Source organism: Phyllopteryx taeniolatus, chromosome 1, assembly GCF_024500385.1.
Source record: "Phyllopteryx taeniolatus isolate TA_2022b chromosome 1, UOR_Ptae_1.2, whole genome shotgun sequence".
Taxonomy (NCBI): domain Eukaryota; kingdom Metazoa; phylum Chordata; class Actinopteri; order Syngnathiformes; family Syngnathidae; genus Phyllopteryx; species Phyllopteryx taeniolatus.
Window position 1 is genome coordinate 16497978 of NC_084502.1, and position 15118 is coordinate 16513095.

At 41.5% G+C, this 15118-nt stretch overlaps 1 long non-coding RNA gene across 1 annotated transcript; it reads left to right on the top strand.

The window, feature by feature from the left end:
• Positions 1-2664: 2664 nt before the first annotated feature.
• Positions 2665-14842, top strand: LOC133479197 (uncharacterized). Its single transcript, XR_009788868.1, has 3 exons — positions 2665-2882; positions 12565-12736; positions 12813-14842. It is a non-coding gene; the product is annotated as an uncharacterized LOC133479197 (long non-coding RNA).
• Positions 14843-15118: the final 276 nt, after the last annotated feature.

Consider the following 15118-nt stretch of genomic DNA (forward strand, 5'->3'; position numbering starts at 1 on the left):
AGTCATACAATTTTATTGAGTCTGTATGCCTGGTGACTGGCTGCATGCTCCCATCAAGTGCTTCTGACAGCCTTCATTTATCCACATCTTTACTCTGCTGTCATTAGCCCTCTCGAAGGTTGGTCAACACACACACATACGCACACACAGGCCCGCGCACACCAAGGTTATTATAGTAAACGAAAATGAACGAAATAACAAAAACTAAAATTGAAAAAAAATTTCCGTAAACAAAGTGAAATAAAAACGAGAATGTTTTTAAAACGTTTAAACTTTAACTAACTAAATCTATAATTCACTAGAATTATCGTGAAAATAGCTTTCATTTTCATCCTTGTCAATTAATTTCATGCATGAGCTTTCAGCGTTGATTTTAAATGTATTTATTTTGGATAAATATGTAGAGCGTACGTAGAGCGAATAGGGAAGGTAGGTCGAACAGTCCTTTTGGAATTGTAGTTCACTTACTGTGTGTCGCCGAAAAATGACGTCATCGGGCAGCGTAACCTTTGCCATGAAGCCGACTTTTACGTCCAAGCAGTTTTTGTTGCTACATGTTGCTAACGGAAATGGCTAAGACTGCTACCGCCTAGCAATAGCGCCTTCACAGAACCTCCACGTCGTTTATTCGTCTTTTGGGGGAAATTCAGAGAAACGGACAACTGCCGAGAGTCTCAAACTGCTGCTGTAGCCCGCCACGAAAGGTAGATATGAAATCAGGCAAGGTGTTTGTCTCGCTGACACAGCAGGTGATTACTGCCGACAACAGGACATTTTCACAGCACTACTGTACTTCAACAAGAGCAGGAAAACTTGAAATGCTTTGTCACAATAATCATGGACTCTAAAAAAAAAAAACTGATTGGATGTACTTTCACTGGAGATACAGCAGGTAAAAGCAAGCTTACTTTCTGTCTGTCTATCTAACAGTCACACATCTGAAAGTCCACTTGAGAAATTTGCAATTTAGGAAACCGGGAAGGAAAACATGCAAATACGAACTTGATTTTTTTGGGGGTAAAATAAACACATATAAAGACATTTTTTAAGAGGCCATACAACAGCGTGTCTCATGAATGGTTTTACTGTATGTTGTGATGTGTCTCATCTAACTTTAGAAGCAGTATTATGCACTGCGGTTATTGCACTTCAAATTCTGTGGACTGTTATACAGTACCTGTACTTTATTTGAGGATGGTTGGTCATCTGTTAGAAAGTCAATAATTATTATTTTTTTTAATGTAATTGTTGTTGAGTTGTCACTGACTTTGGTGCAGGCAGTCTGAGTTCAGTTCCCACTCAGTGATGGTGTGAATGTGAGTGCGAATGGTTGTCCATGTCTATATGTGCCCTGCGACTGACTGGCGACCAGTTCAGGGTGTAGTCCGCGCTTCGCCCGAAGTTGGATTGGATAGGCTCCAGCGCCCTGAGACCCTAAACAGGATAAGCGGTGTTGAGAATGGATGGATGTTGTTGAGTTTTTATTACACAATAGTTATTGTGATCTTTTTTTAATCTCACACTTGCCAAATATCCCGAATAGAAAAAACTAACACTATTACTGAAACTAATAAAAACTAAACTAAAACGAAGCATTTAAAAAAGAAATAACAACTCATAAAAACTAACCAACCTGCTTTAAAAATTAATTAAAACTAACTGAATTTGAAAAAGAACAGTTAAAACTAAAAAAAAACCTATGAAGGAAAATCCAAAAAGTATTATAATCCTGGCAAACACACACACACACAGACACACACAGACACACACACATACACACACACACACGCACACACACACACGCTCACACACGCACGCGCATGTTTTTCTATTGCTTTAATAAAACACAGGATATTATTTCAAATTGACAGTACAGAAAATGCACAAACATGCACTGATTATATGATTCAGGGTCGGTAACATGTCAGAAAATAGGTTAAAATGTAAAAGCAGTTGTTTGCAAATGTCGTATTTTCATTGAACACAAAGATAATCATTCTGCTTTCTTGGATGACTATAAAAACGTGAGAATATTTACTGTTGAGAGGCTGAAATACCTAGTGTTTGGATTATGTTATGTTAAACATTTGTCTCTAGATGAGTAGTCAATTATTATTATTGTCGTGTAATTAGATAATCAATAAGTGTTGATTAATGAGCTAATTATTGCACCTCTAGATCACAGCTCAGTATTTCTAAAATACTTGTTTCACGACCCTGGCGCCACTCTATTTGTTTACAGAGTAAACTAGTGGCTCGAGCACAAGAAGTAACATTTCTTGTCTCTTATCTACTATGTTCCGTGTGGGAACTTCCTACGCCTCTGTACTCGACTGAAAAAATCTGAATAAGGATAAATCACAATTTTTATCTTACCACCCCCAAAATGGGTCTGCAAAATGGGTCTGCAATTCACTTTAAGGTCCCGACCCACCAGTTGAGAATCTCTGACGTACAGTAAGAAGGCTCCCTCCCCCCACCCCCACCCCCATGCACACAAACTCTCTCTCTCTCTCTCACACACACACACACACACACACACAGATCATTCAAAGTGTTGGGTGGTTGACAAATCAGTGTGTGAGTAAAATCCCACCATGACGACCGCTGCAATACATTTACCACAAAGGTGAGCAGCTGAATCAGCAGCACATAAACCAGCACCTGTTGGCCATTAACCTTCCTGCCAAGGTAGCGAGGCGGGAGGAAGGCAGCGTTGGGACGTCAGAGCTCAGTACAATGTGCGTGTGGTTTCGAGAAGGAGGAGGGTGGGATTTGTGATGTGTTTGTCACCTGCTGAGCAACTGGACTACTTCAGAACACAGGCGTCAGTCATCACCAGAATGGGCAATTCTTTGTCAACGGGTTCTGGAGAATGAAAGGTAGAGTACGTATGGGCGTGTGTGTATTCGTGCCTACACGGGCTTGTGTGTGTGTGTGTGTGTGTGTGTGTGCGTGTGAGTGTGTGTGTATGTGTGTGCGTGTGTCATTAAGAGGGACAGGGTAAAATTTATTTAACCCTTACATACTGTTCGGGGGCGGCGCGGTGGCCCGACTGGTTAGAGCGTCTCCCTCACAGTTCTGAGGAACCGGGGTTCAATCCCTGGCCCCGCCTGTGTGGAGTTTGCATGTTCTCCCCGTGCCTGCGTGGGTTTTCTCCAGGCACTCCGGTTTCCTCCCACATCCCAAAAACATGCATGGTAGGTCACCCAAGTGAGGAGAAGCGGCTCAGAAAATGGATGGATACTGTTCGGGACCCGTTTTGATATTTGACAGCAATGAAAATACCCTAGATGTAATGTAAATGTGTTGAAATTGGATACCTTTTCCTGTAAGTACCCAAAATAGACAAAAATGAAAATATTTAAAAATTTCATCCGTTTTGTACAGTTTATCTACACAGGCTTTTCCAAGTCGGATTTGATCCACCGTTACTAAAATTGATTCTAGATCGACCTGTGTATGTGAAATCACGGAAAACAGTGATAATGGTGGGATCTTGAAAAGGTGAACTTGTGTATGCTGTTTGTATTTTCTATAGGAGGGTGGTAACAGTGTTCAGAGGGAACTTGAAACAGTCCCAAGAACTGTTTTTGTCTCCACCAATTTTGCGCAGGTTCCCACAGAAACATGCACTTGTTGGTCATTTAAGGGTCATGGGGGAATCTCGAAACAGCATAAGAATGATCATATACAACCCCAATTCCAATGAAGTTGGGATGTTATGTTAAACATAAATAAAAACAGAATACAAAGATTTCCAAATCATGTTCAACCTATATTTAATTGAATACACTACAAAGACCAGATATTTAATGTTCAAACTGACAAACGTTATTGTTTTATTGTAATCATTAACTTATAATTTTATGGCTGCAACACGTTCCAAAAAAGCTGGGACAGGTGGCAAAAAAGTTGAGGAATGCTCATCAAACACCTGTTTGGAACATCCCACAGGTGAACAGGCTAATTGGGAACAGGTGGGTGCCATGATTGGGTATAAAATGAGCTTCCCTGAATTGCTCAGTCATTCACAAGCAAAGATGGGGCGAGGTTCACCTCTTTGTGAACAAGTGCGTGAGAAAATAGTCGAACAGTTTAAGGACAATGTTCCTCAACGTACAATTGCAAGGAATTTAGGGATTTCATCATTTACGGTCCATAATATCATCACAAGGTTCAGAGAATCTGGAGAAATCACTGCACGTAAGTGGCAAGGCCGAAAACCAACATTGAATGCCCGTGACCTTCGATTCCTCAGGGGGCACTGCATCAAAAACCGACATCAATGTGTAAAGGATATCACCCCATGGGCTCAGGAACACTTCAGAAAACCAATGTCAGTAAATACAGTTTGGCGCTAAATCTGTAAGTGCCACTTGAAACTCTACTATGCAAAGCAAAAGCCATTTGTCAACAACACCCAGAAACGCCGCCGGCTTCATCTAAGATGGACTGATGCAAAGTGGAAAAGTGTTCTGTGGTCCGACGAGTCCACATTTCAAATTGTTTTTGGAAATTGTGGACGTCGTGTCCTCCGGGCCAAAGAGGAAAAGAACCTTCCGGACTGTTATGGACGCGAAGTTCAAAAGCCAGCATCTGTGATGGTAAGGGGCTGTGTTAGTGCCAATGGCATGGGTAACTTAAACATCTGTGAAGGCACCATTAATGCTGAAAGGTACATACATTTTGGAGAAACATATGGTGCCATCCAAGCAGTTATATCAGCAAGACAATGCCAAACCACATTCTGCATGTGTTACAACAGCGTGGCTTCTTCGTAAAAGAGTGTGGGTACTCGACTGGCCTGCCTGCAGTCCAGACATGGCTACCATTGAAAATGTGTGGTGCGTTATGAAGCGTAAAATATGACAACGGAGACCCCGGGCTGTTGAACAGCTGAAGCTGTACATCAAGCAAGAATGGGAAAGAATTCCACCTACAAAGCTTCAACAATTAGTCTCCTCAGTTCCCAAACGTTTATTGAATGTTGTTAAAAGAAAAGGTGATGTAACACAGTGGTAAACATGACCCTGTCCCAGCTTTTTTGGAACGTGTTGCAGCCATAAAATTCTAAATTAATGATTATTTGCTAAAAACAATCACGTTTATCAGTTTGAACATTAAATATATTGTATTTGTAGTGTATTCAATTAAATATAGGTTGAACATGATTTGAAAATCATTGTATTCTGTTTTAAAACAATGTCCCAACTTCATTGGAATTGGGGTTGTATAAATAGGACATGTTTCCAAAAGGAGTGCTCTAAAACATGAAAAATACAGTTTCCCCTTTCTTCGAAATACTAATAATAGATTAAATATACATTTTTTAATGTCAGACAGGTTATTACACTTCTAAAATAACTGTAGTTCTATGTGATATAGACAATATATGTGATATATGTCAGTATTGACCCGTAACATACTATGCGTGCATGGAAAATGAACAGTGGGGTTACAAAGGCAAAGGTCACCTATCATTCAGACAGGCATGATGACTCTGAACGGACAGTTCGGGTCATGAGTATGAGGGTCTCACCATCTTGGCATGGCTCTGTAATTAGTAGGCCATGCAAAGTGTTTCCAAGAAGTCTGCGGCTGATTTGTCTTTCAAAACAAGGTCAGCTAATCACCTGGCGAGGACGCAAAGTGTTCCAAAGTGGGAAGGCTTTTGTTTGTTTGATGGAACCTTTTCCCTGTCGACTTTCCAGGGAAGAGAGTATATAGTATATTGAGGTTAGAGATGTATTTTCTCCCCCCTTTTTTTGTTGTTCAACCCATAGTCATTAGTGGACTACATTGACGAAGAGGGAGGAGGAGGAGTAGTAGGAGGAGGAGGGAAAGAAACGTGAGGCCCTTTGCGGGACCTGAACCTTTTCAAATGAGAGCGCGCCTTTTGTTTTTGCAAGCCTGTCAAGAACGGTCACCTAATTAGAACTGATATCTCTGGCTAGAGAGAAGCCGTTTGTTAATGGCTCTTTACTGAATGTTCTTAATGAGTTTAGATGGCCATTGTGTGCCAGTGAGCTCCTCTAAGACAAGAGCACACACACACAAACACACACACACACACTTACACACACACACACGTACACACACAGACACACACACAACGTGAAAAAAGGGCGAAGAGCCTAAATGACTGTGGACCAAACAGGAAGATGTAGCGAGAGCTTTCAACATAATAGATGGAATCGAGGTAGGTCCTTAAAGCGGAACAAAATTTGACACAGGAGTCTGGGTCCTATCTGTCCACTATCCGTTCACCTCCTGATGGACATTTGCAGACAAACAACACGCAACACAAAAGCAGCTTGATCAAATTACATCAAGTTGCTGACAATTTTCTTCTGCAAACTCTCTTCTCCACAATCCTGCCTCAGCACCAACCCCTCACCCTCTGTCATGTTCTTTTTATTTTATTTTTATTTATTTTATTGCTTTTGTTCATGTCTCAAGGCTGCAGCTTCCCTTTTCTTGTCAGTTCTGCGGAGAGGGAACGAGCTTGTTAGCTGGCATGGATGCTTTGACTGCAGACACTTTGGCCACTTTCCTATGGAAAGAGAGTCAAACCACAACCTGGTTTAATTGTCACATGGGCAGTCCTGGGAGAGGTCTTCGCTGAGGTCCAGGCCGAATAAATATCAAAAGCTCCTCTCATCTTGGTGTCATCCCTCCTCGTCTTGCTCAACCAGTGAAAGAAAAAAAACTTATAAATTATCTCTGACTTTCTCTTCTTGCCTCACAATCTCTAGTTATTTTTCTGCATTTGTCCCAGAAGTTTTCATCAAAGCCAAGCGCTGTCTGAGACCTCGCATAAGACCATCCATGCAATTTATATATTTGATGTTTATAGAGACTTGGTGTTCGTCGCTTGATTTAATGAGAGTCTCAAGCTTAAGCAAAATACACAGCAGCAAAATACAGATCTTCACGCCTGAACGGCAAACAAGCTATTTCGGCAGTCAGGAAGAAATCAGGAAGACATTCGGGGAAGTCCGACGATGCAACTTGATGCTCCCAATCGGGCCACCGCGCTGCTGCATAGCGATACGGTGCCGTGGAGAATTGATTTGAAATCGTACGCAGTATGTGCACGAGGTATCAACACTGGGCTCATTGAGAGGAGAGGGCAGCAAACATCTCATCACGTAACCTTCCATCAAATTGAACGCCTTGCCGCAATTGAAAGGATACAGTTGTCAGAGCATGCATAAAGACTGTTTTATGCTCAAACTACTGTCTGCATGAGAATGCTTCAGATGACATAATGATGATTACAGTCTGTACCACAACTTTATCACCTGAACTGGAGTTGGTTCACCTTATTCAGAGACACGCACAGGTTGTTGACATTATTTCAACCATCTTGCCGTTTATCTATTCATCAGGACATAGCTAGAGGCTCAGAGAAAAAAGTCAAGCTTATTTTTTTTTATTTCTATCAATCAGAAAAACAAGCACATGGTACATTTGATAAATCATCCATCCATCCATCCATTTTCTGAGCCGCTTATCCTCACAAGGGTCGCGGGAGTGCTGGAGCCAATCCCAGCTATCAACGGGCAGGAGGCGGAGTACACCCTGAACTGGCTGCCAGCCAATCGCAGGGCACATACAAACAAACAACCATTCGCACTCCCATTCACACCTACGGGCAATTTAGAGTCTCCAATTCATGCATGTTTTAGGGATGTGGGAGGAAACCGGAGTGCCCGGAGAAAACCCACGCAGGGACGGGGAGAACATGCAAACTCCACACAGGCGGGGCTGGGGCTTGAACCCCGGTCCTCAGAACTGTGAGGCAGACACTCTAACCAGTCGTTCACCGTGCCGCGTTTGATAAACCAAAACATGTTGAATTGTGTTCTAACAGTTCTTTCACACATGTATCAGCAACAATAGGCCTAACCTTTGACCATGATGTTTTGAACAGGCAAACCTGTTCTAACTGGTGAACAGCAGCATCATTCACATGAAACGCAAAATCAGCATGATGATGATGAGCTAATGTGCACTTTCATCATGGTAACTGTACACATGAGACACAGTGGCTTTGTTTCATGGGGTTTGGAAATCCCAGCGTCACATGAGTACTAAATTATATTAGAAGTCTCAAGACAAGTGAACAGAGACTAAGAGCTGTTCCCAATATATTTGACTGTCTCAGTAAACTAATTGCAGGAACCAAAACATTAGACACAGCTCTGCCTCTCAGTATGATGCAGTACAGTTTTAAAGTAGTCCTAATAATGACTGACAATCACCTCACCGGCAATCAAAACTGCAAATTATTATTTTTGTAAAGGCAGACGTTTTGTACAACTGTAGGTATTATTATGTGCAAGTAGCCATAATGTTGCGGATAAGAATTTTCACTATTTGTGCCACTGCGGCAAGGGAACATTTCACCCCTCAAAATTATAATGTTATCACTTCTTTGTTGTTTTGGTGGTGTGTTCTTGCTCATCAAATATGCCTCTCCTTTACATTTTTTTGGGGGGAAACAGGTTTCTTTTTTCTTTGCCTAATACTGATATGTAATTTCCTTTTACATTGGACTGTTCAAGACTCATCTAAATATACCCGTGTATGTCTTATATTTACTGAACATTGTACTGTATATTTCTCACGTGAGTGATTTGCATGTTTTGATGCAACCATAATATGCTGCCTTCAAGACAAACTGCTGACAATTTCTGATGCATAAGGCATGAGGTGGCTTAAGGTTACATTAAAAAAGGGACATTTCCCCTGAAAAAGAAGAAAATAACAACAACACAGTGCTCGAGGGTTTAAGTGACAGCCATGAAAGATGCACACAGACAGTTGCTTCCTCAGAAAAACAAAAAGGGTTTAAGCTTTTAATGCCCCACCCCCTCCTCAGTCCTTTTTAATAAGCACACTTTGTGACAGCTTCGGTTTCATCGGCATCTTAGGTGAAACCAGGCAGAAACTTCCAATTAAAGAGGGAGGGGCTCTAAGGAGGAGCGACCTAGGAGGAAGGTGATGATCTGCATGTTTTTTTCCCTTGTAAACCCACTTTGTTAACCCAGTTAGTGTTGTTATAATAGCTGTCGCCATGCTTTATGGACAAGCTGCAATTGGATTAGTTGTTTGTGCTACTTGGCGGCGGCAGGATGTGAGGAGAGAGGCACTTACAGGAAGTCCAGCTGTTGATATCACTTCTCAACAAAGAGTCGTGTCGGATGGTGCTTTAGTTTGCATTCAGGGAGGCTGCCTGCCATTAACTGAATGCCGCAAGAGGCTAGAGTTTTCACTGAGGGCCTCGCCATCAACAGTGACGAACAGGCTTTTTATGCTTTCAATCTTGACACTGTCGGTCTCGTTGACATGTGAGGGATGGCAAAGTGATGACAGCAAAGGGGTGGGCTGGGGGGCTGGTGCATAAGTGATGAGGTCACCTTGGGTCACCATCAGGAGGCGACTCCACTTCCTTTATGTCAGTGTGTGATGAGACAACCACCATCAATTGACAGAGAACTTTACATGGATTGCCTTGCTTTGTTTAGGATGAGTCGCATGCCAACATCGGACAGGAGATGGAGAAAAACTAGACCAGAAGTCCAGAGATTAAACCTTGGAATGATTCTTGTAGTGTCACCTTCCTATAACAGGTGGAAGGGGGGACTTGAATCTATAAAATATTATTGGCGGCACGGTGGGCGACTGGTTAGCATATCTGCCTCACAGTTCTCGCCTGTGTGGAGTTTGCATGTTCTCCCTGTGCCTGCGTGGATTTTCTCCGGGTACTCTGGTTTCCTCCCACATCCCAAAAACATTGTCGGTTAATTGAAAACTAAATTTCCTGTAGGTGTGAATGTGAGTGTGAGTGGTTGTTTGTTTATATGTGCCTTGTGATTGGCTGGCGACCAGTTCAGGGTGTACCCCGCCTCTCGCCTGAAGATAGCTGGCATAGGCGACGTGACGATAATCAGTATGGAAAATTGATGGATGGATGGATAATATTACATTATATATTATTATATTGATCTTTTAAAACATTTACTTTTTAAGAACTTTAAGAACTCCCACACTGTGCTGGTAGCTGTTTCCAGTGAAAGTACAGTATCTGTTGCGGAGAGCTTGTACGGACTCAACATATCTTTTTTTGGACCCCTTAGCTGCCCTACAAGATGTCTGATGTGAAATAATGCCCAAAAGGATCCCTTAGCTGCCCAACAAGATGACTGACTCAAAATACCCTAAATTAACATTAAAATCGCCGAAATAAAAATGCAGCGATAATGGGGAATTTACAACAGTACAGAATCATTTAAAAGTGTTGCGAGAGTGTCACATGCTCTTTGGTCTGCATCTAAAGCAGTCGTGTGTCCAAACCAAGGGCTGAGCCATAACCTGGGGTCAGCGAGGACATATTGTCTTTCACAAACTCATCTTGTGATGAGAATTTCAAGCTTATCTTTTCATCTGATCTGTGGTCAGCAAATGTCTATGTTTTGTGTACCATGAATCGGGTTGATAAATGATGAGCCGTGCATTCTGATGTGTGACTATCTGTACGATGGTAATTATCTATCCAGGAGCTTTTTTTTTTTTTTTCCCTCAGAATCTTGGGGCACAGAGGAACCCCTTAAATTTTGGTGTGAATCAAGATACAATATTTTTTTCCTTTAATTTACAAGATTTTACCCCAATTTTCTTTAGTTATTACATAATGTATGATTCATAATGGGGAAAAAAATGGGCAGCAGCAGGAGGTTGGGATCTACAATAGCATGCATAATGTCTTAAGACGTGACTAGCTATGTGGCTTTGTTGTTTAACTTATCTTTTTTTAAAAATGGTGCAAAAATAATAAGAAATACGAAAAAAAAAATGCCTTTATTAATATGCCATGCATCTCATCCTGAACAAACTACACATAATAATGTTATGTATAATTAAAAACGTACCAATGCATATGGGGCACCAATGTGCCAACGCAACATGCGATCGCCGTCAATAACTCTCACAGAAACTGTATTTGGGCAAATAAAAACTTTATTTGCTATAAACTTTGATGTTGTGATGTATCACTCGCATGCTTCACTCAACTGACAATGCACTTAGTATACAGCTGGGGGTACGCGCAGCTCTTTCTTCTGATCTAGCGAGCGCGATGGATACCTTTTTAAGTGTGTCCACTTCATCAAGTGATTCAAAGGCAAAACTGGCTAAACATAGAAAGTATGGTGACAGTTATTTAGTTTAGTTACTTAGTAGTAGGGCTGTTCATGATTGGGTGGTAACTGAAATTGGGATTCGAATAGCCGTGGAAAAGCAATCACCGAATGAGAATTACACACTGGAATCAGAACGAGTCTTAGAATATTATACTACTTACTTTATTCTAAAAAGAGCTGCAACTGCTACCACGTCATATTTTAGAACACATTTTAAAAGATTCTTTCATTCATTTTGAAATCTCCAAATGGTCTTGCCCCGCCTTACCTCGCTGAGCTACTCCATCCCTTCACCACTGCCCGGTGCGTCAAGTTAGCTGATCAGCTATTTCTTGAGGTACTGAGGTTTAGGCTGAAGCTCAGTGGGGAGAGGGCCTTTTCTTTTGCTGGTCTCACGTTATGGAATGGACCTCCTTCTGCACATCAGAGAAGCCCCCTCACGGTCCATTTTTAAAACACATTTTTATTCTCTGACTCAGCATCTGTTTTAGTGTTTTTATTGTTTTTCTGTTTGCTTTTATTTCATTTATCTTTAAATTGTTTTTTATTCTGAAAGTTTGATTCTTATCTGTGTACAGCACTTTGTTTTCAGCTGTGGTTGTATTAAAGTGCTTTATAAATAAAGTTGAGTTGAGTTGTTTATCGATGCCATTTTGACTTACTGTGCATAGTTTCTGCGCATATGCGAAGTTGTACAGTAGCACGTACGCAAATAGCCATAGCCCTCCACGGAGACGATCTCCACTGAAGGTGCGATGTCCGATAGCCGCTGACCGCGGCAAAATGAATGGGAGAAAGTTGTGCAAGATTCAACACAGCGTTGCAGATGATTGACTAAAGCTAGCCAGCTTGCTATCTTTCGGAATAGTAGGAGTAATGATTCAATTCTGATTCGGAAGTTATTTGTTAATGTCAACATGAATAGCGAATCGGGATTTAGAGGCCGAGTCCGCACCGTACTTACAGTAGTAGTAATGCAGGTTGTTCCCAAAATGAATTTTATTAATTTGAAATTTTAATATTTGAATAACCACGTCCTCGACAAACAAAATTATATAGCCATCATGTAGATTAATTTTTCAAAATTCAACATCATATCAAACTGATAGAGCTGTTATAACCGACTACACAAAGCTTCAGAAATGTTCAATATCCTCACCGCCTGTGAGACAACACACGTTTTGTTACTTGCCTTCCTGTTTACTGTAAATGTTTTGTCCCATGTTCAAATCTGCTTTCAATTTGGTTTTAATTTTATTGAATTTCCATACATTCCGTTGATAAATGAATAATTGTTTGACTGTGTTAATGCATATTCCATCCATCCATTTTCAACACCGCTTATCCTGGTTAGGGTGGCGGGGCGCTGGAGCCTATCCCAGCTGACTACGGGCGAAAGGCGGACTACACCCTGAACTGGTGGCCAGTCAATCGCAGGGCTCATATAGACACAGACAACCATTCGCACGCACATTCACACCGTCACTGAGTGGGAACTGAACCCACGCTGCTCGCACCAAAGTCAGGTGAGTGTACCACTACACCATCAGTGACTGTATTAATGCATATTCTAACACAAAATTGTATTTTATTTTTTTCAAGATGTCGCAGTGAAGTAGACATCTGTCTTCAAAAGAGCTCTGCTGGTCATTGTTTTTTGTTATTTTATATCATTTGGTGTTTGTTGTCCCCCGTGTGGACCCATGGTGGACTGTTTACTGCTGCAGCGGGACATTCATTGGAGGAGAATGTCAGGGCTTGCACCCAGTTGCGCCCTTTCAGCGGCAGGCTTGCAGCAGCACCGTTTCTGAGGAGGGGCTGGTCAGCGTTGTTCGACTGTCGCTGCTTGTTGCTTTTGCACCTTGATGGGCAGCACTTGCAACAGCCGGGGAAATCTCAGAGTTGGTGGACTGCCAATGAGGCCTTATGACTGGACGGTTTGCGGGAAGAGCTGAGCTGAGTGAGGAGCGAGATGGAACTGGAAATTGAGATATTTTTTCTGTACGTTTGCTACTCAAAAACGGACGCTACAGTTCCTTGGTTACTTTGATCTTTGCTTGTGGTGAACGGGAGTGACGTCATGCACGCTGTGATCACGACATCTACGATCAAATGGTGAAGGGGGACTGAGTCCAGACCTCCTCTTTCATGAAAGTACTCTATTTGTCACTTTAGCGCTTGATCACTTTCGAGTATTATTGTGTGGCTTTTCAAATACTCAGCAACATTATTTTACAGTATATAGTTGCTGTAGCAAGGCTAAAAAATTCTAATCCAATGATGGCCTAACACTTTGGCACAGTACTGTATGACTTTATTTGCTTTTCAGCCTTGGCACTGGTATATATTTATATTAATATATATTTTATATTAGTGTGTTTGTTTGTTTGTTTGTGTGAGACAATTTTTAAAAATTAATGAACCTATAGATACAATTTTGTAGACTGCTAGCCAAAGATAAATTCACTAAATAAAATCACTAATTATATGCAAAGAGTCTTGGCAGATGTTTATGTTCTACTGGGTGCCATTCTAAACATAAAACCGCAAGTTTGTTGTATGTTTGTTTGATTATTTCTCTGTCGTATCAATGCTTGTCCCAAACATTTTACACCATTGGAAAGCTTATTCATGTCCCTCTAGCTCCTATGTGTTGGTGGTGAGCATTGTGATCTAGGAGTGTGGTCCCCAAATGTAGAGATATGGGGTTGCATCTGGTTGTAGAATCTCCACTCTAAGCATTGAGATTGTCTTCAATAATGTTCCCATTTTTTCAGTAATGGAAATGAAGCATAATCTGCACACGTTGGACAATAAGGCACCTGATTGGCAGCACCCGAGGCTATACAAGAAGCTCAACAAGCGCCAACAAGCTTTCCAACCATATACAATTCATTGGCATTGCTACAACAGATACATAATTTACCAAACAAAAATTCCCCAACTTTTTTAACTATAGCGCACAGTAAATAGTGTGACAGGCTTTGACACCTGACTGCCTCAAAAGCATGTGGTTAATGTTTACAAGCCAGGTGAAACTTACCTGTGGACACAAGAAGACTGCAAGTTAACCATTCCAGTTTGTTTTTGAAAGGTGGCTCAAGTGAAAATGTTAAAATGTGTCCAGTTTAAATGCTCATGCTGACACTGCAGAAAACACTTTGCTTCTAGATTTTACCTTCTTGTGATGCTCTGGGCAAAGATCATAGGTGAAGAAATAATAGGAAACACAGTCATTTATCAGTATACATATTGAATTATTAAGTGTGCAAATGTGTCTACACAATAGTTATATTTAGTTTGAAACATCCATGTGAGATCCTGCTGTTTCGGCATCAATTATGCATAAATGCATATTTGCACTGCTTGTGGATTAAATCCAAATTCTCCTCCAAACAAACCAGGAGTCATACTGTGCTCCTTCGCTTGCCATAGAGGAAATAAAGACATTGTGGCATGCACGCTCCCTCCTCCTTACGACACCTTCATTCAATCCACTTACAATGTTTGAGTTGCTTGGCAAACATGTTGACATCATCAATTGTCATGTTGGCAAATAGCACAGCCAATCTGCTTGTGAATGTTTATCTTCTCCCACACTCACCCACCTGCGAAGAGGTGCTGTCAGGAAATCTTTGGACCACCGGCGCCTGTTGCTAAGGAACCGTATCATCATAGGTGAGCGTACCTCCTCAAAGCAGATAACAACACTGTCGTCTGCACTGATGCTTCATGTCTCTCTCTTACCACGTCGCCGTGCAACACAGGTGACATGAAACAAGATCAGCACATCACTGGCACCTTGGAGGCAAGAGGCTGGCCCTGCTAGGATGCAATGTCTCTTTACAAGATTCACCAGCACAGCTTTAATATCTCTGCTAATGTGATTGGTGGAGAGACACCCTGTG